This window comes from Macaca nemestrina, chromosome 11, assembly GCF_043159975.1.
Source record: "Macaca nemestrina isolate mMacNem1 chromosome 11, mMacNem.hap1, whole genome shotgun sequence".
In the NCBI taxonomy this organism is placed as follows: domain Eukaryota; kingdom Metazoa; phylum Chordata; class Mammalia; order Primates; family Cercopithecidae; genus Macaca; species Macaca nemestrina.
The window spans coordinates 54252222-54278985 of NC_092135.1; the positions used below are offsets into that span (position 1 = coordinate 54252222).

Sequence of the window (26764 nt, forward strand, 5' to 3'; positions counted from 1 at the left end):
CTCACAATAACAAGCAGTGCCCCAAGGCCAAGTTGCCTAAGGATTAGAATCAAAGCATGGAAATAAAGAACCCAGCTGTAACTGTAAGATGCATGAAGACAGTGAGCAAGTCCATGGCATGGAGGTACCATAATTACCTGAGCCAGTTCTTTAGCAGAGGACATTTAGACTGTTTCTAATCTTTTGCTAGTAGGAACAATGCTACAGTGGATGCCTTGAACGAATGCCATTTTGTTCACATGAGAACATCTGCAGGATAAATTCCTGGGAGAAAAATTGCTAAGTCAAAAGGTGAGTATAGTTTAAATTTTGATCCATATTGCAAAATTACTCTCCAAAAATGTCTATTTTTCTTAATCATTGCATTTATTATATTACTCTTTTGCTCCCAAACGTTAGTGGATTCTTGCACTTATTTAATCTTCTGCTGTCTCCATGTTGTAATTTTTTTTATTTTTTTGAGACAGGGTCTTGCTCTGTCACCCAGGTTAGAGTGTAGTGGCACAATCACGGCTCACTGTTGTCTTCAGGTCCCCAGGACCAGATGATCCTCCCACCTCAGCCTCCTGAGGAGCTGAGACTACATGCGCCACCACACTGGCGAATTTTTGTATTTTTTGTAGACATGGGGTTTTGCTATGTTGCCCAGACCAGTCTCGAACTCCTGGGCTCCCTTAATCTGCCCACATTGGCCTCCCAAACTGCTAGTATTACAGGCGTTAGATACCGAGCCTGGCCAAAGATAGTGTTCTAGATTACCAAGATTCTTCTCAGCATTAATAGTCTGTGAACTTTTTATATTGTTTTGAAATATGAAAAGTTTGCAGTTTAGGAGAAAATAAACAAGCTTGAATAAGCTGAAAACATGTAGTGCTAAAAGAGGTCTTGAAAGCATCGCCTGGGAACTGGTTAGAAATGCCGACTACAGGATGGGTGCAGTGGCTCTGGCCTATGATCCCAGCACTTTGGGAGGCCGAGCTGGGTGCATGGCTTGAGCCCAGGAGTTTGAGACCAGTCTGGGCAACACAGGGAGACCACCCCCTGCCCACCATCTCTACAAAAGATAAAAAAAACTAGCCAGGCATGGTGGCAGTCACCTCTGTAGTCCCAGCTACAGAGAAGCTGAAGTGGGAGAAACTCTTGAGCCCGAAAGGTTGAGGCTGCAGTGAGCTGTGATTGCCCCACTGCACCTCGTCAAAAAAACAAAAACAAAAACAAACAAAGAAACAAACAAAAACACAAGAAAGGCAAATGCAGCCAGTTCCTGAAGGATCTTGGCTGATGGGTGAAATTTGGGTGGGGCCACGTAGGCTATTGTGTTATGAGTTAAATTGTGTTGCCCAAAAATTCGTATGTTGAAGTCCTAACCCCTCGAAATGTGATCTTATTTGGAAATAAGGTCTTTGCAGGTGATCAAGTAAAGATGAGGTCATTAGGGTGGACCCTAATCCAATAGGACTGGTGTTCTTATAAAAGGGAAAATCTGGACAGAGAAACACACACACCATCTGAAGATGAAGGCCGTGGTTCAGGTGATGCTTCTATAAACTAAGAAACAAACCACCAGAAGCCAGAAAGAGATATGCAGCAGATTTTCCCTCTCTTCCCACAGAAAAATCAGTTCTGCCAGAACCTTGATCTTGGATCTATGGCGTCCAAAACTGAGACGATAAATTTCTAAGCCACACAATTGATGATACTTGTTAGGGCAGCTCTAGCAAGCTAATGCATTAGGTTATCAAGAGGTAACTCAGCAGTTAGGATACTATAGTCTTACATTTTTTACTTGCCAGAGACCAGTATATTTGTACATTAATACCATTAACTTCATTCTTAATATTAGTTCTTGACAATTTAAGCAACGCAAAGCAAAATACAATAATAGTAGAGAGTCTGCTGAGTGTGGTGGCTGACATCACAGTCCGAGTTCTCTGGGAAGCCTAGGTGGGAGGACCTTTCAGGGCCAGCCGTTCAAGAGCACCCTGGCCAACATAGGCAGACCCCCAACTCCACAAAAAATAAACATTAGCCAGACATGGTGGTGCATGCCTGTAGTCCTAGTTACTCACGAGGCTGAGGTGGGAGGATCACTTGAGCCTGGGAGTTTGAGGTTGCAGTGAGCTATGATTGCACCACTGTACTCCAAACTGAATGACAGAGGGAGATTCCATCTTTAAAAAACAAAAACAAAAAACCTAGAAAGTCAAGGAACAATTCAGCATAGTAAGGAGAGAGGACCTATATTCCATAAATATACTATTCTCCAAAGTTAACATCCTGGACCGGGTGTGGTGGTTCATGCCTGTAATCCTAACATTTTGGGAAGTTGAGGCAGGAGGATCCCTTGAGGCTAGGAGTTTGACACCAGCCTGGGTCAACACAGTGAGACACCAGCTCATTAAAAAATTAGCCAGGCGTGTTGAGGCAGAGGATCCCTTGAACCCAGGAATTTTTTTTTTTTTTTTTTTTTTTTTTTTGAGACGGAGTCTCGCTCTGTCGCCCAGGCTGGAGTGCAGTGGCGCGACCTCGGCTCACTGCAAGCTCCGCCTCCCGGGTTCCCGCCATTCTCCTGCCTCAGCCTCCCGAGTAGCTGGGACTACAGGCGCCCACAACCGCGCCCGGCTAATTTTTTTTTTGTATTTTTAGTAGAGACGGGGTTTCACCGTGGTCTCGATCTCCTGACCTTGTGATCCGCCCGCCTCGGCCTCCCAAAGTGCTGGGATTACAGGCGTGAGCCACCGCGCCCGGCCGAACCCAGGAATTTGAGGCTACAGTGAGCTATGATTGTGTCACTGCACCCCAGCCTGGGCAACAGAGCAATATCCCATCTCAAAATGAAGAAAAAAGGAAGGCTTATAGATGATAAAAGTAATTGAAAGCCACTTTTTAAAAATTAGCTTTTTGCTTTTATTTATTTTTTCTTCTATTTCAGACAGGCAGTGTGTGACACCATAACAAAGTTTAGGGGCAGCACATCTCACACATGTGGCTGAATACTCAGTCATCATGCTTATAAACTACAGAAGGGTCTGAATGAGTTTCTAGAGTAATTCCTAGTCTAAAGGTTTACAGTTCTATTTTCATGACTATTTTAGGAGCTAGAAGCATTAAATGTAATTAATGGTTGTGAAGAGCTGCAGACACAGGCATAACAAAGCAAGGAGGACACAAAACCTCAGAGAGGCAATAACATACTTTTATTTTCACATTCAGTCCTATAAATATCATTGCAAAATCTGTGTATTTGTTTTGGCACATAATATATTTACTAGTAATCTTAGCTTTGTGAATTTTCTGATTTGCTCTTTTTAAAAAAGATTACCGTATTTTTTCTAGAGACGGGGTCTTGCTGTGTTGCCTAGGTTGATCTTGAACTCCTAGGCTCAAGCAATCCTCCCATCTCACCTAAATAAGGTACCTTGATAGGAGCTTCCAGGTTTAACTTGGGTTGAACCATTAACACATTTATCTTTATTTTTTAGTTTTACTCATGTATGGCAAAGTACTGCTGCATTACACAGTCATATACTATTTCACTCTGTTTTGCTCCTTCGGGTTAATGACCACCTTATCTAGATTTTATGCTTAAAAGGTAAATACTGCCATTAGTTACTTGGAGTCCTCTTCACTTTTCCCCTTTCATCAATTATATATATATATAGAGAGAGAGATAGATAATATATATATTGTGTATATATATAGTGTGTATGTATATATAGTTTGTGTGTGTATATATATATATACACACTATATGTGTATATATATATATATATACAACATTTACCACAAAAGGATATTACACTGGTAAAAGGAACATCTCATTTGGTCAATTAGCAGAATGTCGTTATAACATAGACAAATTACTTCCACTTTAACGTGATTTTTTTTCCCCACTTCTGAGACAAATTGTATGTTGTGGGAGAAAAATAATAGGGTTGGTGAACATAAATAATACTACATATAGTGTTTATAAGAAACTAGATGTTGTCTAACTTGAACAGCAAAATAATTACCATAAACTAGAACACTTCTAGCTAACAGAAGAAAAAACAAGGGGGTAAGTGCTTATTTAAAATCCTTCAAAAAGTAAGTAGAGGGCTGGAGTTCTGACTCCAGAGCTTATATTCTTGACAGCTTGTCTAGGCTCTATAACAAATTGTCTGTGTACTTCATTTGTATAACTTTCCAGTCACATAAGTTCTCTTTCTCTCTCTCTCTCTCTCTCTCTCTCTTTTTTTTACATTTTTTTGAGATGGAGTTTCACTCTTGTCACACAGGCTGGAGTGCAATGGTGCGATCTTGGTTTACTGCAACCTCCACCTCCCAGATTCAAGCAATTCTCCTGCCTCAGCCTCCCGAGTAGCTGGGATTACAGGCCCTGCCACCCTGCCCAGCTAATTTTTTATTTTTAGTAGAGATCGGGTTTTATGATGTTGGCCAGGCTTGTCTTGAACTCCTGACCTCATGTGATCCACCCGCCTCGGCCTCCCAGAGTGCTGGGATTACAGGCATGAGCCACCGTGCCTGGCCATAAATTCTGTATATTAAACAAAGCAGCAATGAAAATTTCTAGCAGTTTTTCCGTTAGCGCCAAGTAGCTGAAAGACTTTGAACTAATAAGATGTTTTCTGCTATGACCTTAAGGGTCATTAAACCTAAAGTTATTCTTCAGAAGGGTAAGGAATGCCAAAAAATAATGGTCATTATCTGAATTTAAGATCCTGTATTACAGAAGCAATACAAATTATAAAATTAGCATTTAAAATGTTTGAATCATTGATAAGAATTCTTCCTACATAATCTTTCATGGAAAATGAAAAATGCCTAGTCAGGAAAACCAACCTCACTCAGATACGAAGTCGCTTCTTTGTGTCAGTTTACCATCCGGAGCAAAAGTGCTTGGCCACATCATTTGAGAACACTGGAAACCACGCAAAGCTTCTCTTAGTAGTATTGAGTCACAAAGATGTAGGATTTATTAGTCAGCCTTTAAAAATATCTGCAGACAACTGTATGAAAAACTTGCCACATTGTATAATCCTTAGGAGTATAGGATTTGTCCAGGAGTGGTGGCTCATGCCTGTAATCCCAGCACTTTGGGAGACCAAGGCGGGTGGATCATTTGAGGTCAGGAGTTCAAGACTAGCCTGGCCAACATGGTGAAACCCCGTCTCTAGTAAAAATACAAAAAAAATTTAGCCGGGCGTGGTGGTGCATGCCTGTAGTCCCAGTTACTTGGGAGGTTGAGGCAGGAGAATTGCTTGAACCCGGAGGTGGAGGTTGCAGTGAGCCGAGATTGTGCCACTGCACTCCAGCCTGGGTGACAGAGCGAGACTTTGTCTGAAAAAAAAAGAAAAAAGAAAAAAAGAAATACAGGATTTGTTCAGACTGCCAAGGTTTCAGTTCCATCTCCATCTTTTACCAGTTCTGTAATTTTGATGGGGGCATTTAGCCCCTCTGTCTCAGTTTTCTTCTTGGTAAAAAGGGCATACAATTGTATGTATCTCATAGGGTTGCTGTGAGAATTAAATGGGCTAATGCACATAAAATTCTTCCACAATGTCTGGCACATAATAAGATTAGCTCAATAAATATTAACTATAATGGAACAAATGAGAACCAATATTGTAAAACCTGCTTCTAACCAGTATAAAGATGAGCAACATTTGGCTTTGGATTATCCTAAAGAAAAAACAGTAAGCAGAAAATCATACCTTTTAAAAATATGACACCAGGAGCAATGAGTGGCTCCTGCTTGTAATCTCAGCACTCTGAGAGGCTGAGACAGGTGGATTGATTAAACTCAGGAGTTTAGGAGACCAGCCTGGGTAACATAGTGAAACCCCATCTCTACAAAAAATACAAAACTTAGTCTGCCATGATGGTGTGTGCCTGCAGTCCCAGCTACTTGGGAGGCTGAGACAGGAGGATCACATGAGCCCTGGAGGTTGAGGCTGCAGTGAGCTGTAATCATGCCACTACACTCCAGCCTGGTTGACAGAGCAAGACACTGTCTGAGGATGAGTGGGGTGGGGGGAAAAGATGAGCAACGTGTTAAGAGGACAAGTAATTATAAAACTGAGAGAAGAAACTGCATGGAGCCAAAATATATTTTCCCTGAGCTTGAAAAAATGGCAACTCTTTACTTCATCAATATTCCATAACCTTTGCTTAGGCTTTTTGGAGCTATCTTGGTAGGGTGATATTGAAAGTAGTAATCAGCCAGGCGCGGTGGCTCATGCCTGCAATTCCAGCACTTTGGGAGGCCAAGGCGGGTGGATCACCTGAGGTCAGGAGTTTGAGACCAGACTGGCAAACATGGCGAAACCCCATCTTTACTAAAAACACAAAAAAAATTAGCCATGTGTGGTGGTTCATTCCTGTAGTCCCAGCAACTTGGGTGGTTCATTCCTGCTGAGGCAGGAGAATCACTTGAACCCAGGGGGCAGAGGTTTCAGTGAGCCGAGATCATGCCACTGGACTCCAGCCTGGGTGTGACAGAGTGAGACTCCACCTCAAAAATAAATAAATAAATAAATAAATAAATAAATAAATAAATAAATAAATAAAAATAAGGCTGGGCCCGGTGGCTCACACCTGTAATCCCAGTACTTCGGGAGGCAGAGGTGGGTGGATCACCTGAGGTCGAGAGTCCAAGACCAGCCTGGACAACAAGGTGAGACCCTGTCTCTACTAAAAATACAAAATTAGCTGGGCATGGTGGTGCATGTCTGTAATCCCAGCTACTTGGGAGGCTGAGGCAGGAGAATCGCTTGAACCCAGGAGGTGGAGGTTGTAGTGAGCCAAGATCATGCCATTGCACTCCAGCCTGGGCAACAAGAGCCAAACTCTGTCTCAAATAAATAAATAAATACCTGAATCTTTTTCCATGGGAATGTGGAAAATACGGATAAAGTGATTTATATGCTCAGTATAATTAATGAATAAGCAGAAGTATTCAACTGAATTTAGTTTGCTTCAAAAATTCAGTCACTTCTGCTTAAATAACTTTAAGGTTAAATTAAGAAGAGTTGATGCAAATGCACATATCACTTGGGGACAAAGTTTGATTTTCCTTATTATTAAAGAATAGGGTCTTGATGTTATTCTCTCTCCTGCATTTAAAAATTGGAACAAATAAAGAACAAATGTCATCAATGTATTCTTATTTCAATATTCTAAGAGAAATTAGAATATTGCTTTCAGAATTGATGTTTTGAAGCACAGTGTTGTTGTTGAACATAAATAATGTATAGGTGACTATCAACCTGTTTCTCCATTCTTTAAACTGTACATAAACTGCAAGTTAAACCCAACAGTTCTGTGATAATTGTTGTGAAGCACAAGGAGAGAGAATCAATGTGAGGTCAAACATTCACATTAAAATTTAAAGAATAGGTCTATTATCTGAAAGGATTCATAATGCTTCTTATAGATATATCTAAATGTGTTTTGGTACTAAGAAGCATTTGAATCCTGAGTAGCTTAGATATTTACATGCTTTATGGAAAAGATGTGAACCAAATGATCTAAGTTACTTTCTAGCTCTGTAACTCTGTGACGCTTCAATGGCTTTTGCAGCATATTATTAATATTAGTGAATGTTATTTAAAAAGAAATAAACTTTTTACATTCAAAGTGGATGAGTTCTAAATATATTTTCAAATGTTATTGAGACTAGCATTACTTTAACAGAAACTTGCTTTTTAAATGATTATTATATCATTCCCATTTACATTTTTCAAATGGAGATGTCGTCAGTTATTCCATAAATAACAATAATAGCTCTAAAAGGGATAAATAGACCTTTAATATATATTGTTAAATAAGGATATAAAATGTCTTAGAATATCTAACTCGATTCAGAAATTATATGATGAGTTAATGGGCTCCTATTTCCTCTTTCAGACAATATAATGACAACATGTGTTTTGTTTGTTTGTTTGTTTCCAGAGGTTATTGGGGTTACATAAGGTTTTTAGTGGTGATTTCTGAGATTCTGGTGCATCCATCACCCGAGCAGTATACACTGCACCATATTTGTAGTCTTTTATCCCTCACTCCCTCCCACCCTTTCCCCCCAAAGCCCCAAAGTCCATTGTATCATTTCTTTTTTTTTTTTTTTTTTTTTGAGACGGAGTCTGGCTCTGTCATCCAGGCTGGAGTGCAGTGGTGCAATCTCGGCTCACGCCAGTTCTCCTGCCTCAGCCTCCCGAGTCGCTGGGATTAAAGGCGCCTGCCACCACGCCCAGCTATTTTTTTGTATTTTTAGTAGAGATAGGGTTTCACCATGTTGGCCAGGATGGTCTCGATCTCTTGACCTCATGATTCACCCACCTCACCTCCCAAAGTGCTGGATTACAGGCGTGAGCCACCACACCCAGCCATTGTATCATTCTTACGCCTTTGTGTCCTCATAGCTTAGCTTTCACATATCAGTGAGAACATAACAATGTTTGGTTTTCCATTCCTGAGTTACTTCACTTTGAATAATAGCCTCCAGGGCCAGGCACCTTGGCTCATGCCTATAATCCCAGCACTTTGGGAGGCCGAGGAAGGTGGATTACCTGAGGTCAGGAGTTTGAGACCAGCCTGACCAACGTGGAGAAACCTTGTCTCTACTAAAAATACAAAATTAGCCAGGTGTGGTGGCTCATGCCTGTAATCCCAGCTACTCAGGAGCCTGAGGCAGGAGAATCGCTTGAACTCAGGAGGTGGAGGTTGTGGTGAGCCAAGATTGTGCCATTGCACTCCAGCCTGGGCAACAATAGCGAAACTCTGTCTCCAAAAATAAATAAATAAAATAAAATAAAATAAAATAAAATAAAGCCTCCAGTCTCATCCAGGTCCCTGCAAATGCAGTTAATTCATTCCTTTTTATCTTGAGTAGTATTCTATCATACATATACCACAGTTCTTTATCCACTTGTTGGTTGACAGGCATTTTGGGTTCCACGATTTTGCAATTGCAGACAACATATGTTTTTATTAAACTGTGGAAGAGTAGAAGAAGAAGGGAAGTCTAATCCAAACTCTTTACTTTTCATTAACCATTTAGGTCATTTTTAAATATTTCTTTTCTTTTTTTGAAACCACATCTCACCTTGTCACTCAGGGTGGAGTGCAGTGGTGTGATCACAGATCTTCATAACCTTGCCTTCTGGGGCTCCAGGCATCCCCTTGCCTCAGCCTCCCGAGAAGCTAAGACTACAGGCATGAGCCATCATGCCCAGCTAGTTTTTTTTTTTGTTTTTTTTTTTTTTGTTTTTTTTTTTTTGTGGAGACAGGGTTTCACTATGTTGCCCAGGCTGACCTCAAACTCCTGGGCTCAAGCAAGGCTCCCACCTTGGCCTCCCAAAGTGCTGGGATTATAGGTGTGAGCTACCATGTCCACCTTTTAAATATTTCATTCAGAACTTTTATGTGTCACTCTTTCAGACACTGATGATACATCAGCGAACAAAACAAATATCCCTGCTCTTGTGACACTCACGTTCTAATATGGGGTGACTGACAATAGACAAAATAAATAAGACAAAATATATAGTATGCTAAATCATGATAAGTGCTGTGGATAAAAAACAAAACAAATAAGGGGGTTAGAAAATGTTGGTGAGGAAGAGTGGTGAAGACTCATGCCTATAATAGCTCTGCAGGAGGCCAGGACAGGAAGATTGCTTGAGGCCAGGAGTTCAAAACCAGCCTGGGCAACATGGTAAGACTCCTTCTCTGCAAACATTTAAAAACTTGCCAGGCAGGCCTGGCACAGTGGCTCACACCTGTAATCCCAGCACTTTGGGAGGCCGAGGTAGGTGGATCACCTGAGGTTAGGAGTTTGAGACCAGCCTGACTAACATAGTAAAACCCTATCTCTACTAAAAATACAAAAATTAGCTGGGTGTGGTGGTGCATGCCTGTAATCCCAGCTATTTGGGAGGCTGAGGCAGGAGAATTTCTTGAACCCAGGAGAAAGAGGTTGTAGTGAGCTGAGATACAGCCACTGCACTCCAGCCCGAGTGACAGAGTGTGACTCCATCTCAAAAGAAAAAAAAAATTGCCAGCAATGTGGCACACTCCTGTAACTCCAGCTACTCGAGAGGCTGAGGTGGGAGGATTAGCTGAGCCCAGGAGGTTGAGGTCACAGAGAGCTATGATTGTGCTGCTGCACTCCAGCCTAGGTGACAGAGTGAGAGTCTCTCTAAAATAAAAAAAATAAATAAATAAATAGAGTGGTAAGAGAAGGCCTCACTGAGGAAGTGACATTCTAGTGAAACCTGCAAAAGGATGAAGAGTATTTCAAGCAGAGAGAACATCAGGTGCAAAGTTCAACGTCCTTGAGGTAAAAGGTGCTTTTTAAAGAAACAGCAAGGCCCTGTGGTTGAAATGAAGTAAAGTAGGGGGTAAGTGATAGGAGATGAGGTTAGGGAGATAGGTTGGTAGGTGGTGAAACTGTGTTTGCAAAAACTGTAACAGTGAGAGAAATGTATCATAACTGACTCCATCTTGCTTCTAACCTCACAAGCTAACTGTCCTGTCCTTGCTCTTTCCTGGGCATAGTATGGGAGGAATTTAAAGTTTAACCGTAAAGCAAGGATGATAATAATCCCTTCCCAAAACTAACCCCCTACTTGTTTGGGGACTGAAGCCATCTTTGTAAAACTAAAGCAAGGCCCCAAGGTTAGAATTATCAGAGGGCCTGAATTCTGCTAAGCTATAAGCATAGTTAAGAGATAACCAACCATTGTTCTCTAGCTTGCTTAGTGCTGAGGAGTCATGTAGCTGCAGGTCACAAGATTTGTAACTTCCCCAATTGTTCCTATAGATAATATCACTGTTATAAAACCAAGGAGTGGTCTTTGTGATTTTTTTTATTTAGTTAGTTTTTGAGACTGAGCCTCTATCGCCCAGGCTGGAGTTCAGTAGTGTGATCTCTGGTCACTACTATTGCCTCCCAGGTTCAAGGAATTCTCCTGCCTTGGCCTCCCAAGTAGCTGAGATTACAGGCATCTGCCACCACACCTGGCTAATTTTTGTATTGTTAGTAGAGATGGAGTTTCACCATGTTGGCCAGACTGGTCTCAAATTCCTGACCTCAAGTGATCCGCCCACCTTGGCCTCCCAAAGTGCTGGGATTACAGGTTTGAGCCACTGCGACCCACCTGTGATATTTTTTACTGGTAAACAGACTGAGGCTACTCAGACCTGTGACTCATACCAACAAACTGACTCAACTAGTCCCGTGACCCCACCCAGAAACTGACTCAGCATACAAAGACAGTTCCTACATGCCTATGATTTCATCTCCAACCAGTCAGCCGCATCCATTCCTTAGCCTCTGCCTGCCAAATTATACTTTTAAAACCCTAGCCTCAAAGCTCTCCAGGAGGTGGATTTGAAAAATCTCTCCCATCCTTTCACTTGGCTGCCTTACAATAATCAAATCTTTGCTGCAATACCACTGTCTCAGTGTATTGGCTTTTCTGTGCAATGAGCAAGAAGAACCCTCTGGCAGCCATGGAAAGGATGTTGGCTTTTTCTCTGAATAATATGAGAAGCCATTAGAAGATTTTGACCAGAGAAATGGCCTAATTTTACTTCACAAGTATACTCTGGCTGCTGAGTAGAAAACAGTGAATTGGGGCAAAGAAGAAAGCAATGAGGTAAGTTAAGAATTTATTTCAATAATCCATGCAAAAGATGGAAACTGGGACCACGATGGTAGGAGTGCTGATAGTGAGAGGTGTTTAGACTGGATATATTTTGCAAGTAGATATCCAAAACTGAGAAGAATTTAGGCCCAGAGAGGCTGTGGCTTGGCCAATGCAGCCTGTTATTATTGGCAGAGCTGGCAATAGATTGCAGGTCTTCCACCCAATCATATCTTCCCCAATAATCTTACCTGTATAAAAGCTGACATAATTCATCCTCTGAAATCACAATGGAAAATGAAAAATATTACTTAAATGAATGTATCAGGATGCATGATTTAAAATGAAATGAAAATATTTCAAAGTCTCCTTATAGTTTATATTACTTTATCCTAAAGTTCAAACTCATTTGCCTGACATACAGGAAAGGTAAAATTTGATTTTTTTTTTTTCCTGTTTACCAAAATGGTTAACATTGGACTTGATTCCTTCACTTATTCATGTTTTTATGGTTTTTGGCTTTCTTAAGATTGCAGTATCACTCCGTGATACTGCACCCAGACTGGAATGCAGTGGCATGACTGTGGCTTTATTCATGTATTTTATTCATGTATTCATGTATTTAAAAAATGATTCTTGAGTGCCTATTAAGGTTACAGGACCTGGATATTAGCTGCTACCTGACTCTGCTGAAACCTCACCTTGGCTTTACTCAGGCACTTTTGGTCACTTATTCCTTTGGAATCCTGTGGCACTGAAACGTATCTGTCATACTTATCACTCTGAATTGCATTTATTTGTTTAACTGTCTGGTTTCCTCATTAAATTAAACTAAACTGAACTATAGCAGTTTAGTTCAGGATTAAGGATTATTTATCTTTGCATTTTCAGAAGCTAGCACAGTGTCTCTCATATTGTAGGTGTTCATTGAAGAGTGATTTGATCAATTTTATTCAGAAGAATCTGTTTGGGACCACTTTCTGCTTTTTCTTTGATCTCATTCTTTTCAAGGTGAGTGATCAATAAAAAAGGATCACTGGAAAGTTACAAAATTTTATTTGATTAATACCAGTCATTAGGTAAACCCTGAGACTTTGATTATTACAATTAAACATATGCCAGGAGAGGCAAAGTCTTAATAGGCAGTGATTTCTTTTTTGTATCTTGTGTATTCCAGTTCCTGAATGAGCTACTAAAAATAAGTCAATTTCTTCCTTAATTTACCAAATATTTATTGAGCACCTATTATGTTTGGATTTTCCAAACATTGTTAGTTCATGAGATGCTTTTGGTGGCATATGGGTATTTACAATTTTTCTTTATTTTACATATATTCGAGTGTAATTCATGGAAACTTTTTCTTAGGAAAATGTTATATTTTATCAAAAGTAAGTTGATTTCCTAGTCAGGCATATTGGCACATGCCTGTAGTCCCAGTTACTTGGGAGGCTGAGGTAGGAGGATTGCTTGAACCCAGGAGTTCCAGGTTGCAGTGAGCTATGATCATATCACTACTGTTCAGCCTAGGCAACAGAGACCCCATCTCTAAAAATAAAAATAAAGAATAACAAGTAAATTGATTCAAAGAAAAATGTTACATTAGGCCAGGTGCCGTGGCTCACACCTCTAATCTGAACACTTTGGGAGGCCGAGGTGGGCAGATCACGAGGTCAGGAGTTCGAGACCAGCCTGGCCAATATGGTGAAACCCCGTCTCTACTAAAAATACAAAAATTAGCTGGGCATGGTGGCACGTGCCTGTAGTCCCAGCTACTCGGGAGGTTGAGGCAGGAGAATTGCTTGAACTTGAGAGGAAGATCGAGCCACTGCACTCTAACCTGAGTGACAGAGCAAGACTCGGTCTCAAAATGGGGGAAAACCTCACAAAAATTAGCTGGACATGTTGGCAGGCGCCTGTAATACCAGCAATGCAGCTGAGGCAGGAGAATTGCTTGAATCTGGGAGGCAGAGGTTGCAGTGAACCAAGATCACGACACTACACTCCAGCGTGGGTGACAGAACGAGACTCCGTCTCAAAAAAAAAATGTTACATTAATTAAAAAAAAAAAAGGACCAAAAATAGTGAGAGGTATGTATAAATGTTACAAGTTTGAGAAATAATATACTATGAATTATGCGACAGCAACCAAGGGACTTCTACCCATTCTCCCTGACCAGCCAAATGGACTATGTAGGGGCCAAGGTGAAAGTTTCCCCTGGGCCTTCTGAAGGTTCACTGAAAATCACTGACATGAGGCAGATTAATAGGAGAAAAGGCATTCAAATGTATTTGACATGTATACGAGGGGAGAATCACAGTGATTACCCAAGTACTGTGGTTCCGAAGCTTTCATACCATCCTGGCATATGTTATGGGAGGGGGAAGAAGGGGAATTCTGTTGAGGGCATTATTAGGGAGAACGAGTGGATCAGAGAACAGATTAATTTGTACATTGTCTTGTGAAAGGTTCTGTTCAGGTGTGGGTTCATTCTTGGCCTTACAGGGAGGGAAAGAAAAAACAATTATTCCTTTAGATGGATATGGATTGTAGGTGGATAAAGGCTTAGGGAGAGGCTGTGGGGTGTGAAGTAGGGGGAGGTCTGGGAGGCCTGGAGGCTTCCTCAGTTCAGCATGTCAACATGCCATATTTCGGGGTACTGTTTTCTTTCCTTCTTTTTTTTTTTTTTTTTTTTTTTTGAGACGGAGTTTCGTTCTTGTTGCCCAGGCTGGAGTGTAATGGCGCAATCTCAGCTCATCGCAGCCTCCGCCTCCCGGGTTCAAGAGATTCTCCTGCCTCAGCCTCCAAGTAGCTGGGATTACAAGCATGCCCCACCACGCCCGGCTAATTCTGTGTTTTTAGTAGAGACGAAGTTTCTCCATGTTGGTCAGTCTTGTCTCGAACTCCCAACCTTAGGTGAGCTGCCCACCTCAGCCTCCCAAAGTGCTGGGATTACAGGCATGAGCTACTATGCCCAGCCCAGGGTACTGTTCTCTAAGCTCCAACAACTGTGAAGTATGATCGCTAATAATGAAGCTTAGTTTCATAAAGAAATGGCATTTATTTTTAGTTTTAAGGAGAAAAACTTCAACATTCCAGTTCTTCTTTTGTTGTTGATGTTGTTTCTGGTGGCTTTACGTTTGTCTGTCTGAATGACATAAAGCCTCCTTACTAATAGTTCTCATCGGGATCTCTTCCACTCCCCATATTTTCTCTTCTGGTTTTCTTCTTTTCACAGCCTCTTTTGTTTTCTTTTATAAATCATCATCCTCCTTGTCATCAACAAGAACAGGATTGAAGAGACAGAATGTGGTTGAGTTTGTATTTACAAGTAGAGGAGACTGGTCTTCTACCATCTCCTTAAATTTTCACCTAAGTGTTTTAATAGTGAAAGGATTATCAAAACATATAATTTTAGGTACCAACCAAAAACTTGTAAGTGCTAATCCTGTTTTACTTACCCAAAACCATTATCTTGTTTAAAATGAAAGGTGATGCTGACTAAAGTTACACAGCATTTTTAAGGTCTAACAAACTTTGAAACTTAGCTCTCTAAGTATATTTGGAATACAGAAAACTTTAGAATACACAAATGTCACTTGGTTCAAAATGTATTTTTCCCATTGGGTTTATTCCAAATCCTACTATACCTATCTGAAATAATTATTTAACTATTTAATGAAATATTTGGCATCCTAACAATTGCTCAGATTTGATTGCAAGGTGGTTATCTCTAGTCAGATTCTTTTAAGATACTAATACAATGAAATACATATCTCTATCAGATGTATTTCTTTCTCTTTTTTTTTTTCTTTTTGAGGCAGGGTCTCACTCTGTGGAGTGCAGTGGCGTGATCTCGACTCACTGCAACCTCCGCCTCCTGGGTTCAAACGATTCTCCTGCCTCAGCCTCCCAAGTAGTTCGGACTACAGGTGTGTGCCACTTGGCCAGGCTAATTTTTTGCATTTTTAGTACAGACAGGGTTTCACTGTGTTAGCCAGGATGGTCTCAATCTCCTAACCTCATGATCAGCTCACCTTGACCTCCCAAAGTGCTGGGATTACAGCCATAAGCCACCGCTCCTGGCCCATCAGATGTATTTCTGCCTATTTTGCATCTCTTAAAATATCAACTAGATAATGTTAAATAAAAGTGCTGTAATTTCTCCTATTTTAGTTTCAGCTGCATAATTTTACAATTTAAAAGGTTGGTCAATAGAAACTAACATGATATAAAACCAAAACTAATTTTATTTCATTTAGCATCTATTGATCATACTTTGAGCTGTTTAAATCCTTTTTGCTTCAACCTCCTATAAAGTCATTTACACATTGAAAATAGAAATTGATATATAAGAAGGAGATACCTAGAGAACTACTAAGACATCATTTAGAGCTCATTTTTTTTCTCATTACATCTCCTGGAATGTTAGTGAATGAGTTTTATATGCCACAGGATGCTAGAAAGAATTTGAGATACAAGGCTCCTTGCTGCGTATTCACTGTAAAAGCAGTGAAGCCCAAATAATGCTCCAAAAAACAAATGGATGGGACATGTATTTTTCATGGAATGTTTTTTCCCTGTTAAATCTACTCACAGTTTCTTTATTGACAGCCTACAGAAGAGTTTATTCACAATTAATGTGCATGCAAATCATCCAGGAAACTTCTTAAACTGCGGATTCTATATAGTAGGTCTATGGTAAGGTCTGAGATTCTGCTTTTCAAATAAGTTCCCAGGTGAAGCTTTTATCGCTAATACGGGAACCACCCTTTGAGTAGCAAAGATCTAGAAAAGGTTGTTCAATATGTGTTGTCTGAGGACTACCTACATCTGAATTAGCCGAGGTGCTCGTTAGAATGCAGATCCTCTGTCCCTAAACTGTTTTTACAGAGTTGAAATCTGTATACGTACCCCTTACTCCTGTGAATAAGTATTTTATATAATCATTGCAGGTTATTTTTCCATACACTAAATTAAAAACAATGACAACTTTGCATTAAGTAGCCTGCAGTTCTGTACTTTTCCTAGGGGCAGAAAGACGTTGAGTAGATATTAGAAGAGTAGGATAAAAGGTAATAGTTGTTAGGCTTACTTGAAAATTCTGTCTGGTATGTGGATCACGGAAATGTGCATGTTAACATTTTAGGTGCTCCAACTCTTTAGAGTCTGCTAAAGAGTTGAATGAAAAAAAAAATCCCCAACCCTTATCCTTCAATCTTTTATCTTAGATTGTCCCCATAGTTCTCTTTTGAAACTACTCATCTTTATACTCTACTAACCCAAAATATGTCCTGCCTTAGAGTATGATGTAAGATCAACTTGAAGGCAATGAACTTCTTCCTGTTGATGTTTTTCCCTCATTTTTCTTTCTGCCTCTCTTCTGCGTATTCTTCAATACCCAGCTCTGGTATCCCCCTCTCCTGATTTTCCTTAAGAATGCTAAAAAGTGTTAAAAAGTATTTAAGTCAGGTGCAGGGGCTCATGCCTGTAATCCCAGAACTTCGATAGACTGAAGAGGGAGGAAGGCTTGAGCCCAGCAGTTCAAGACCAGCCTGGGCAACATAGTGAGAACCCATCTCTACAATAACAATAAAAAATTAGCCAGGCATGGTGACATGCCTGTGGTCCCAGCTACTTGGGAGGTGGAGGTGGGAGGATTGCTTGAGCACAGGAGTTTGAGTTTATAGTTAGCTATGATTGGGCCACTGCACTCTAGCCTGGATGACAGAGTGAGAAAAGTATTTAAAATGTTCATCAACTTGGACTCAATTTCACTTAAAGGATATATCCTTAAGAATCAATTTGACAAGTTATCATTTTATAGTTCATAAGTGTGATGACTGGGTTTTTATGCTCTTGTGTGTGATGCGCCTCCCTCAAACCTTGTCATGATGTTGGCACATTACCCATGTGATGTTAAAAAAGAATCAATTGGACAAGGAAACAAAGATATTCAAAGTAATGGTATCTATAATACAGATTGGAAACTGTCTTTGTAGGTTCTTGAATAGGCAGTAAGCAGAATAAATTAGCGTATGCCTTTCCATTAACATACTATGCAGGTAGGCTGGATGCGGGGGCTCATGCCTGTAATCCCAGCACTTTGGGAGGCCGAGGTGGCCAGATCATGAGGTCAGGAGATCAAGACCATCCTGGCTAACACAGTGAAACCCCATCTCTACTAAAAAAACAAAAAAATTAGCCAGTCGTGGTGACAGGCACCTATAGTCCCAGCTACTCGGGAGGCTGAGGCAGGAGAATCCCACTTGAACCTGGGAGGCGAACCTGCAGTGAGCCGAGATTGTACCACTGCACTCCAGCCTGGGCTACAGAGTGAGATTCCATCCAAAAACAAACAAACAAACAAAAAAACTACGCAGGCAGTAAAAACAAAGATATAGATTCACATTTCTTGTCACTGAATGGTGTTGTCAATATTTTGTTGAAAGAGGATTTACAGGGCATTACATTAATAATAATTCTAATATTAAAAATAAATGCCATATTTAGTTCACTGATGTGGTCTAAGTGCTTAGAATGGAAAGCTCAATAAATATTTGCTAGGTGAATGAATATGTGGAGTGCTTTATATGCCCCAGGTATTGTTGTAAGAACTGTACTTTTATCTTCTAATTTATCTTTACAGTACTCCACAGAGGTAGGTCCCATTACCCATATATTATAGATGAGGAAACTGATGCTCCGAGAGATTAAGCAGGTTGCCTAAGATCATAAAGGTAGTAAGTGATAAGACTTGATTTTGAATGATCTGATTCAAAGCCCATGTTTTCACATATTTTTGTTTTCTATTATTTTTATATAAGTTGTATATAAAATGTCTATAGCAAGTTATTAGGTTGGTGCAAAAGTAATTGCAGTTTTTGCCGTTAAAAGTAATAACACTGGTTAATTGTGACCCAAGTGGTCAGATTACAGGAGCTGGGTTTCTTTTTTCCTCTTTTTTATATATGTTTTCATGTTTCCAAAATGAACATGAGTTCTTTCTGTAATAAAATACCTACATTAAAAAGAACATTTTTGGTTAGTTTCACCACCAGTGACAAAAAGGCGTTTATGGGATTTTTCTTTCTGGAAAGAATGAATCATTCCCTTGCCATGCTATCTCAAAACACTGTTCCACATCTATTTTCTGCTCTTTTTACTCGCTTATGGTAATGATTGTTTCAATGCTGTTCTCTACAACTTGACTAAGTTGGAGAATGTATTTTATTTATCTTTGTATTTTTAGGGCTAATACAATGCCTGGAGCATCAGAAATATATATCCAAAGAGATTTATTTAATTGAAAAAGAATCTTAAAATAGTAAAATCAGTGTTTGTCATTCCATTTTTCTTTGCTCCATTCCTTGTGCAGTAAAATATTATGTGTTTGTTCCCAGGTTCTGCCAAGGCAGAGCCGATCTCCGCTGCCCTTTATCTCCTACCGCTAAGAGCAGTAGCCAGTAAGTGTAAAAAATCAAAACAAAGCACTTTCCTATCTCCCCAATGGAGTAAAAGCAGTGAAGCCCAAATAATGCTTAGTTACCAAAAGCCACGCCAGGTGGCTAATCGAAAGGGTATTGATTTTAGCCAGTAAATAGCCGTTAATATAGTTGGAACCTGGGTTGAATATGCAGCTTGGTAATTAGCTAATAAAGCAAACAAGGGCAGGAGAGAACGTGGCGCAGTTGGATAAGCAGCAGCCCATCATCCAGGAAGCTCGCCTATGTCTAATACCTTCTCATACGAAGGACTCAGGTTACCTTCAGGACTTTCCAGCCATTAAATAAGGATAAAAAAAAAAAAAAAACGAGAATATGAGATATAACTAAAAGCAGTTGTAAATGTTTTGCAAATATTACATGCAATAGTAATGTTTCCTGAAGACAGATGTTGCAATTTAATAATCTTAAGTGAGGAAGTTTAATAACTATTTTAGATCATCGGGATAATGTTTAGTTGTTCTAGGATAATTATTAAACAATTCTTAGTTTGTTAAATCATCTGATATTCCAAACAAATCCATAGCTTGGTTACTTCTCATATTATCCTGCAACAGCTCAAGGACATGGTAAAGTGGTAGAGACCAGTCAGCAAAAGAGAGAAAGGAAGAAGAAAATCAGGGATAAAGGGTCAGAGAGCTAAGGAAACAGATTAAAATCAAAGGACTTAGATCAGAGATGGTAAATTTGAAGACTAGATGTGAACTTTAGCATCCAAATGCATTATAACAGACCTGCACTATTTTTGTTCTTGTTTTGTTGCCTTTTTAAGGTTTGACTGCTAATAATTTCTTAAAGTCAAGAAAGTATCTTACACTAAAATCCCAGATTTCCAGTTTATTTTGAAAATTCAGAGTGTTTAGTAACACTGGGCTTAATTCTCCCATGACAACAATGGACAAAAGCTTTGTACAGGCTGCTACTTTTGTTTAAGCTAAAAATTTTGATTATGAACATCTTAAAGCTTATTGTAAATTAGAAAGAAAAATATCTATTCATCTACCTCTAAATTCAATAACTTAATACATTGCTATATTTATTAAGAACAGTTTCCTATATAACGCTAGTATGAACACACTGAAAACAAAACCTGTAATTTCCTAATGCCATGTTTACTCAGTTCATATTCAAATTTCCTCATTGTTCCTAAAATGTCATTTATATTCATTTTATTATTTTTTGTTTGTTTGCTTTTCTGAATACAGGCTCTTGCCTGTCACTCAGTCTGGAGTGCAGTGGTGTAATCCTGCCTCACTATAACCTCAAGCTCCTGGGCTAAAGTGATCCTCCAGCCTCAGCCTCCTGTGGAGCTGGGATTACAGGTGAATACCACCAGAACTGGCTAATTTTTTTTATTTTACTTTTTGTAGAGACAGAGTCTCACTGTGTTGCTCAGGATCTTCTTGCTTTGATCTCCCAAAGTGCTGGGATGATAGGAATGAGCCACCATGCCTGACCTGCATTTATCTTCTTTTCAAGCCATTATTCAATTAAAACACATGCTTTGTGTTTGATTATGTCACTTAAGTCACTTTTACTTCAGATCAGACCCTCTCTCCCTTTCCTTTTCTTCTGTGACAATGTCGTTGAAGAGTAATCAGTTGTCTTGTTGACTAGAATTTATACCTAAGGGGTTAACTCAGGTTAAGTATTTGGGGCAAAAATCATCTAGAAGTGATGGTGCAGACTTTAGATTACATCCCATAAAGAGGTGGGTACTTTCTGGTTTTCCTAGCTGGTCACAAAAGGTTTGATACCAGGTTAAGGTCAAGAGCCAACCCCTGTGGATGTGACATGCTTTCTCCAATTTGCCACAGACCCCACTACTGCTTATTTGTTTTACCATAGCCTGATGAACTCACTTTACCTTACCTGTGAGGCATATGTGAAATCTGACCTAACATATATCACATACTACAGTCTGGGTGTGTAATAAAAGCATATACTCCTTGTATTAGTTTGTTTTCATACTACTGTAAAGAACTGCCCGAGTCTGGGTACCTTATAAAGGCAAGAGGTTTAATTGACTCACTCTTCAGCATGGCCAGGGAGGCCTCAGGAAACTTACAATCCCGGCAGAAGGTGAAGGGGAAGCAAGACACCTTCTTCACAAGGCAGCAGGAAGAAGTGCTCATCAAAGAGGGAAGTGCCCTTTATAAAACCATCAGATCTCATGAGAACTCACTCACTGTCATGAGAACAGCATGGGGGGAACTGTCCGCACGATTCAATTACCTTCACCTGGTCTCTCCCTTAACACATGGGAATTATAATTCAAAATGAGATTTGGGTAGGGATACAAAGCCTAGCCATATCACTCCTGTATCCCTTAAACAATAGAATAGTGCCTGGTACACAAGTGGTGCTCAATAAGTACTCATTGAATGACTGATGTTAGAAACATCTAAATTAGACACACCTGGAAGGAAATAGGATGTGAGGAAGATTTTGCAACCCATGTTCCTGAACTACATGTAGCCCAGAGAAGCCTTTTGTCCTTATAGAGAGAGAGCAAACTGGAGAGGCTGGCAGCTCTAGGGAATGGTTTTTTTCTTTGAACTGGAAAGAAAGGTACGATCCCAGTGGATAAATTTAAAAAAAAAAAAAAAAAAAGAGGAAGAATAAATTTAAGATTCTGTGGCAGTCAAAGGTTTTTGTTATGAAGGGCCTGATGCAGATTGGGCTTTCTAGAGCAGATAGTGAGATGGAATATGACACGCAGGTGATTTATTAGGATTAATACATCTAAAAGGAAGAGGGCAGAAGCAGAATCGGGCAGAGGGAGAAACTGGATTGTGATGCAGTCTCAATCTACCCCTGAGGGAGTTCTAGAGCATATGAGGCCCATCAGAGTTATTTTCCAATTATCTGGCTGAGTCTCATACCCCAGCCTCATTCAGTCACAGGATAAGAACTAACTCAGCAAAGGAATGACCTTGACTGAGGCAGCTTTCAGCGGTCCAGACAAATTCTGAAGGAGCTGGCTGCTGAAAACCACTTACTGAAGATGCTTCCAGGAGCTGGAGAAACAAGTTCTGCTTGAAAGAGGAACTGAGTGGTATAGCTATCTGTTTGCCTTGGAACCCACATTTAAAATTCTGCTCTTATCTCTAAATGAGGCTGTGGAAATAGTTACTGAAGTATTCTTTTGCTGAGAATTAGTTGACTAATTGTAAACATTCAAATTATACTCTAATTTTTTTCAACTTTGTTTTAGTATTTCTTTAATTGTTAGGAGTCTCAAAAAGTGAAAAAACGGTCCAGGCATCTCTCAAATTTTACAAGACTCTGGTATTGCTTGAATGTCCCACAGGATACAAAATTGAGCCCATGTACATGGTTGTAAATTGCTGTGGCATTCTGAATTAAAAACATCCTACAAATGTCAATGATGTACTGAAGATCTAGCTCTGGAAAGATAGACTGGCATTAGTGCCAAAGGGAAATAAATGGAGAACGCTGTATTAGTTTCCTATTGCTGTTATAACAAATTGCCACAAACTTGGTTGTTAAAGCAACGGAAATTTATTGGCTGACAGTTCTGGAGGCCTGAAGTTGAAAATCAGCATCACTAGACTGAAATCAAGGGGTCAGCAGGGCTGCACTCCTTCTGGAGACTCTAGGGAGAATCCATTCTGTGTTTCTTCCAGTTTCTGGTGGCTGCAGGCCTTTCTTGGCTTGCGTTTGCATTACTACAGTCTCTGTATTCATGATCACTCTGTCTTCTATTCTGCTGTGTGCATACAATCTTCCTATTACTTTTGTCTTTTAAGGATATGTATAATTGCATTTAGGGCCCACACCCATAATTCAGAGTAATCTCTCCATTTCAAGATACTTAATCATATCTACAACTCTTCCCCTCTCCCCACTGCTGGGCCCAATAAGGTAAAATTGACAGGTTCCACGGATCAGAATGTGAATAACTTTGAGGAGGCCATTATTCAGTCTACCACAGTGTAGCTTCTCAGTCTTTGCTTTGGCTCTCATTAGGCTGCAGACTATTTGCTTTCTACCTATTACAACAGCAGGAATCAAAAGGACACCTATGTAAAGTGAAAGGATACCCTATATCCAGGGTGGGCCTCATGATGAAAAAACTAGAATTTCAACCTCCAGCACTTTGAGACCCACTTTAGGAAGGCCACGTTTGTGAGGGCAGGACATTTGCTGTATTTCAATACTATAAGAGGACCAGGTTGACAGTGAAGAACACAATAAAAATTGCCTTGTACCACATTTGACTATTGAAAGATATTTTTTTAGAATACACATTACTCTAGATTTACTAGAAAAAAAAGTTTCTAGATGCCCTGACACCAGTTTCTGGCTATTTCTCACATGTCAAGTTATCTCATTCTCAGAAACTTAGGCTAAGAGTTAGGCAGGAAGGGAACAGGATTATTTATTTACAGCGTGGTCTAGAGAATTTTAAAATAATTGACTTCCCATTAAATTGTAAAATTTCTCCTTGATGGATGTTACATTTAACCATTCTCTCCTTTTACTTTATGCCTCCCTAAAGAGCTCTTTCAAAAATGAACTTTAATTTGTAACTGAAGGATAACAGAACAAAGATTCTCTGCTTTCCTCTCTTCCATTTTCAGGCTTTATATGATGATTTTGCTGATAGAGGAGGAATGAAGGAGATTTGCTTTTCAGGCCAAGGAACAGCACCTGTTACCCTCTGGTCTATGCTCCCTGTGTGTAAAACACTTTCCTCTTGGCTTAGCAGAAATTAGGTCAATGCCTACATGTTTCAAGGCTAAGATACAACATCCTCACTTTAGAGCTAATCATGTACAGACATAAATCCTGTCTGTTGCTATTGTTGTGCTGTTTTTGCTATTCAAATTCATTCATTTTCTTTTTTTAAAATCGTGTTATAACATTATAAACAGTGGTCAAGTTTATTTTAAGCATTTACTGCTAAGATTTAAGCCATTTCCAGGTTATATAAAATGTATTCAAATTTGGGACTGACACATCTCCAGTTTCTTGGGTTATTTACCGTTGGTTCAGTTACCTCTTTCACTAGGATGATAACTAAGCTTTACTCTGAAAAGCTCAATTCTTTATTTTATTTTAGTTCCCATATCAGAACTTAATACTTATTCATGTTCTCTGCATGAGTTTCTTGGGACATTTCTGCTTACCCACACTTTCCTGCTGTTATTAAATAGGAGGCTATGTTCCAGAGACAACATTACTGAGTGTACATCATCAACATTTATAAAAGCTTGTTTTCAGTGCTGCCCTGTCCCAGGGATAAAGCGGATTCCTCTTTAGGGAAGGAATACATATTTCCTTTACCCTCAGGACCTTTAAATCTAAGTAAGTTTCTTGGTGCCACTTTATATTGATGCTTTAGACATTTATTTCAAGAATACATTCCCAGTTCTTATAAAGCAGAAATAAAACATAAAGTACCCATTTAAAAATATATTTAGTATTTTTATTTCATCTTTTCAAGGATCATATATTTTCACTTCATTCTTGATCCTAACTCTTTGAGAATCACTGACATGGAAAGATTTTCTGTTGGATATTTTGAGATGTCTATAACTCTGCTGTTAAGAATTCATGTATCAAGTAGGTGGAGATCTACCAAATGAGTGTTCTTTTCTTAAGCTCCCAAAGTGATTGGTCTGATCCTGCCCAAGGATTTAAGATTTTCTTGGACAGCAATGTTAATCTTCTAGATACTCTATGTTAGTTTTGTTTATTGGTAAGTAGTAAACTTGTAGTCTTTAATTTTTGGTTAATTTCTTACTGTTTGCAACTATTGTTAACAATGGATATGATTATGTTAGATTCATATATAACATAACTTTCTAATTCATGTAAACTACTTAAACTGTACCCAAATTAAATAATATAATGAAAAAAATACGTGAACATGCAAAGCTTCAGAACAAAGTGTTTTGTCAGGATATGCTTGTGGTTTAGGGAAGAGAACTGACATTGGTAATAGTTCTATTGGCAACTTATATACCAGGCATTTTACATATATTATCCCACTCAATCCCGGTTTGGCCATCTGCTAGGTGTGTTGTCTTCAGCATATTACTTAACAATTTTTTACCTTAATTTCCCCATTTGGTGGAATGAAACAAAAGAAAAAAACCCAGAAAAATGAAATACTTGTATAGTTATGCTGAGGATTAAAGATTATATCACTTTGTGAAGAGTAGTGCCTGAGATAAAGTAAACACTATATGAATGTTTGATATTAACATCCTTCACTGATAAGGATACTGACGTTTTGGAAAGCTAGAGGACAAGACCATGATTGAAGAACTTGTAAGATATGACTTGAGGTCTATACCAAGCAGTTTCTCATTTTAGTCTTGGCTCTGTGTTTAGCTAATATTGTAATACCGCTGAGCTTTTATTTGGTTTCGTTTTTTATAAAATGAAAGTGTGGGGTTAACATTTATAGTCCTGTTCAATTCTAGTATTCCATACATTCTACTTCGAGCTTTGGTAACCAATGAACACTTACCTGGCTATGGGGAAAATTTGTTTTTCTCTAGAAATGGGCAAAGTCTAAAACAGTTGGCTCTAGACATGTGGTGGTCATTAAAAGTACATGGTAGACTCATCATTGGAAGGTGCCCACATAGTGGGAAAAGGTCAATCCCAGAAGCTGCGTTTAAGATGTCTTAGTAGCAGGTAGCCTACTCTCCAAGTCTGGGAGGGAAAAAACTTCTTGCTTATTTTGTTACACTAGGATATAGGTGACAACCTAAATTCATCTGACAACACTACAAAAACAAGGTAAATGAATGGTGTACCAACTTAGGCTTCTGTAAGACACGAATGGGTGAAAAAGGAAAAGCTTTTCAGATTTTTGTGGCCATATGAGGATGAAAACCCATGACTGTGCTTGAGTTTTCTTAGGCACAGGAGAAAGGAGTTAGGTGGCACCAAAGGTATTTGACACCAGAAATCTGAAAGACAGTAAACATAGTTTCATTCCAAATGCTGAGTCATGTTTATGGGGAAGAAGAGAAACACTTACGACTCTCACTTCGCTGAGGTCTTGGTCTTCACTAGATTGCCTTCTGCTGAAATAATTACTTCGTGTTATAAAATTTGGTTATGGTCATTGTTTCCTTTCTCATACCCCTACTTAGTCTTTCTACACTTTTAGTTTTAAATCAGTTTATTTGTTTCATTTGGTTTTAATACTATAAGCAAAAAAGAAGCAGTAGCAAGTGTTTGTTGAGAAGGGAAGGTTTTTGTTTTTTTTAATATTGTCTGTGGAGCTAGCATAGTAATTATTGAGAGCAATTCCGAGATTAATGATTATCTCCCACTTCCCCATGAAAGTATCTTAATAATGAAAAGAAAATGCTTAGGCATATAGGAAATTGTGTTCCTGTTAGATACTCTAATCAGCAATCAAACCCTTTCAGTGGAATTCTTGTTATGTTAGGAGCAAGACAGAGGGCTAGAGATAGGGAGGCAGAAAGCTACTTAGATACTCATAAAAAGAATTGTCAAAAAAGGCTTTAAAGTGCTATGTATTAGGCAAGAAATAAAAATTTGTTTTTATATTTTATTCTCTTCAGAAAAGATTCATGGAACAAATAGGGCGTAGTATTTTA

The 26764-nt window shown here is 39.3% G+C and overlaps 2 non-coding genes across 2 annotated transcripts; one reads left to right on the forward strand and one right to left on the reverse strand.

Annotated features, from left to right (window-relative positions):
* Positions 1-2926: 2926 nt before the first annotated feature.
* On the reverse strand, positions 2927-3029 carry LOC112428784 (small nucleolar RNA U13). The gene has a single exon (XR_003020828.1). It is a non-coding gene; the product is annotated as a small nucleolar RNA U13 (small nucleolar RNA).
* Positions 3030-17461: 14432 nt separating this feature from the next.
* Positions 17462-17565, forward strand: LOC112428783 (small nucleolar RNA U13). Its single transcript, XR_003020827.2, has one exon. It is a non-coding gene; the product is annotated as a small nucleolar RNA U13 (small nucleolar RNA).
* The last annotated feature ends 9199 nt before the right edge of the window (positions 17566-26764 follow it).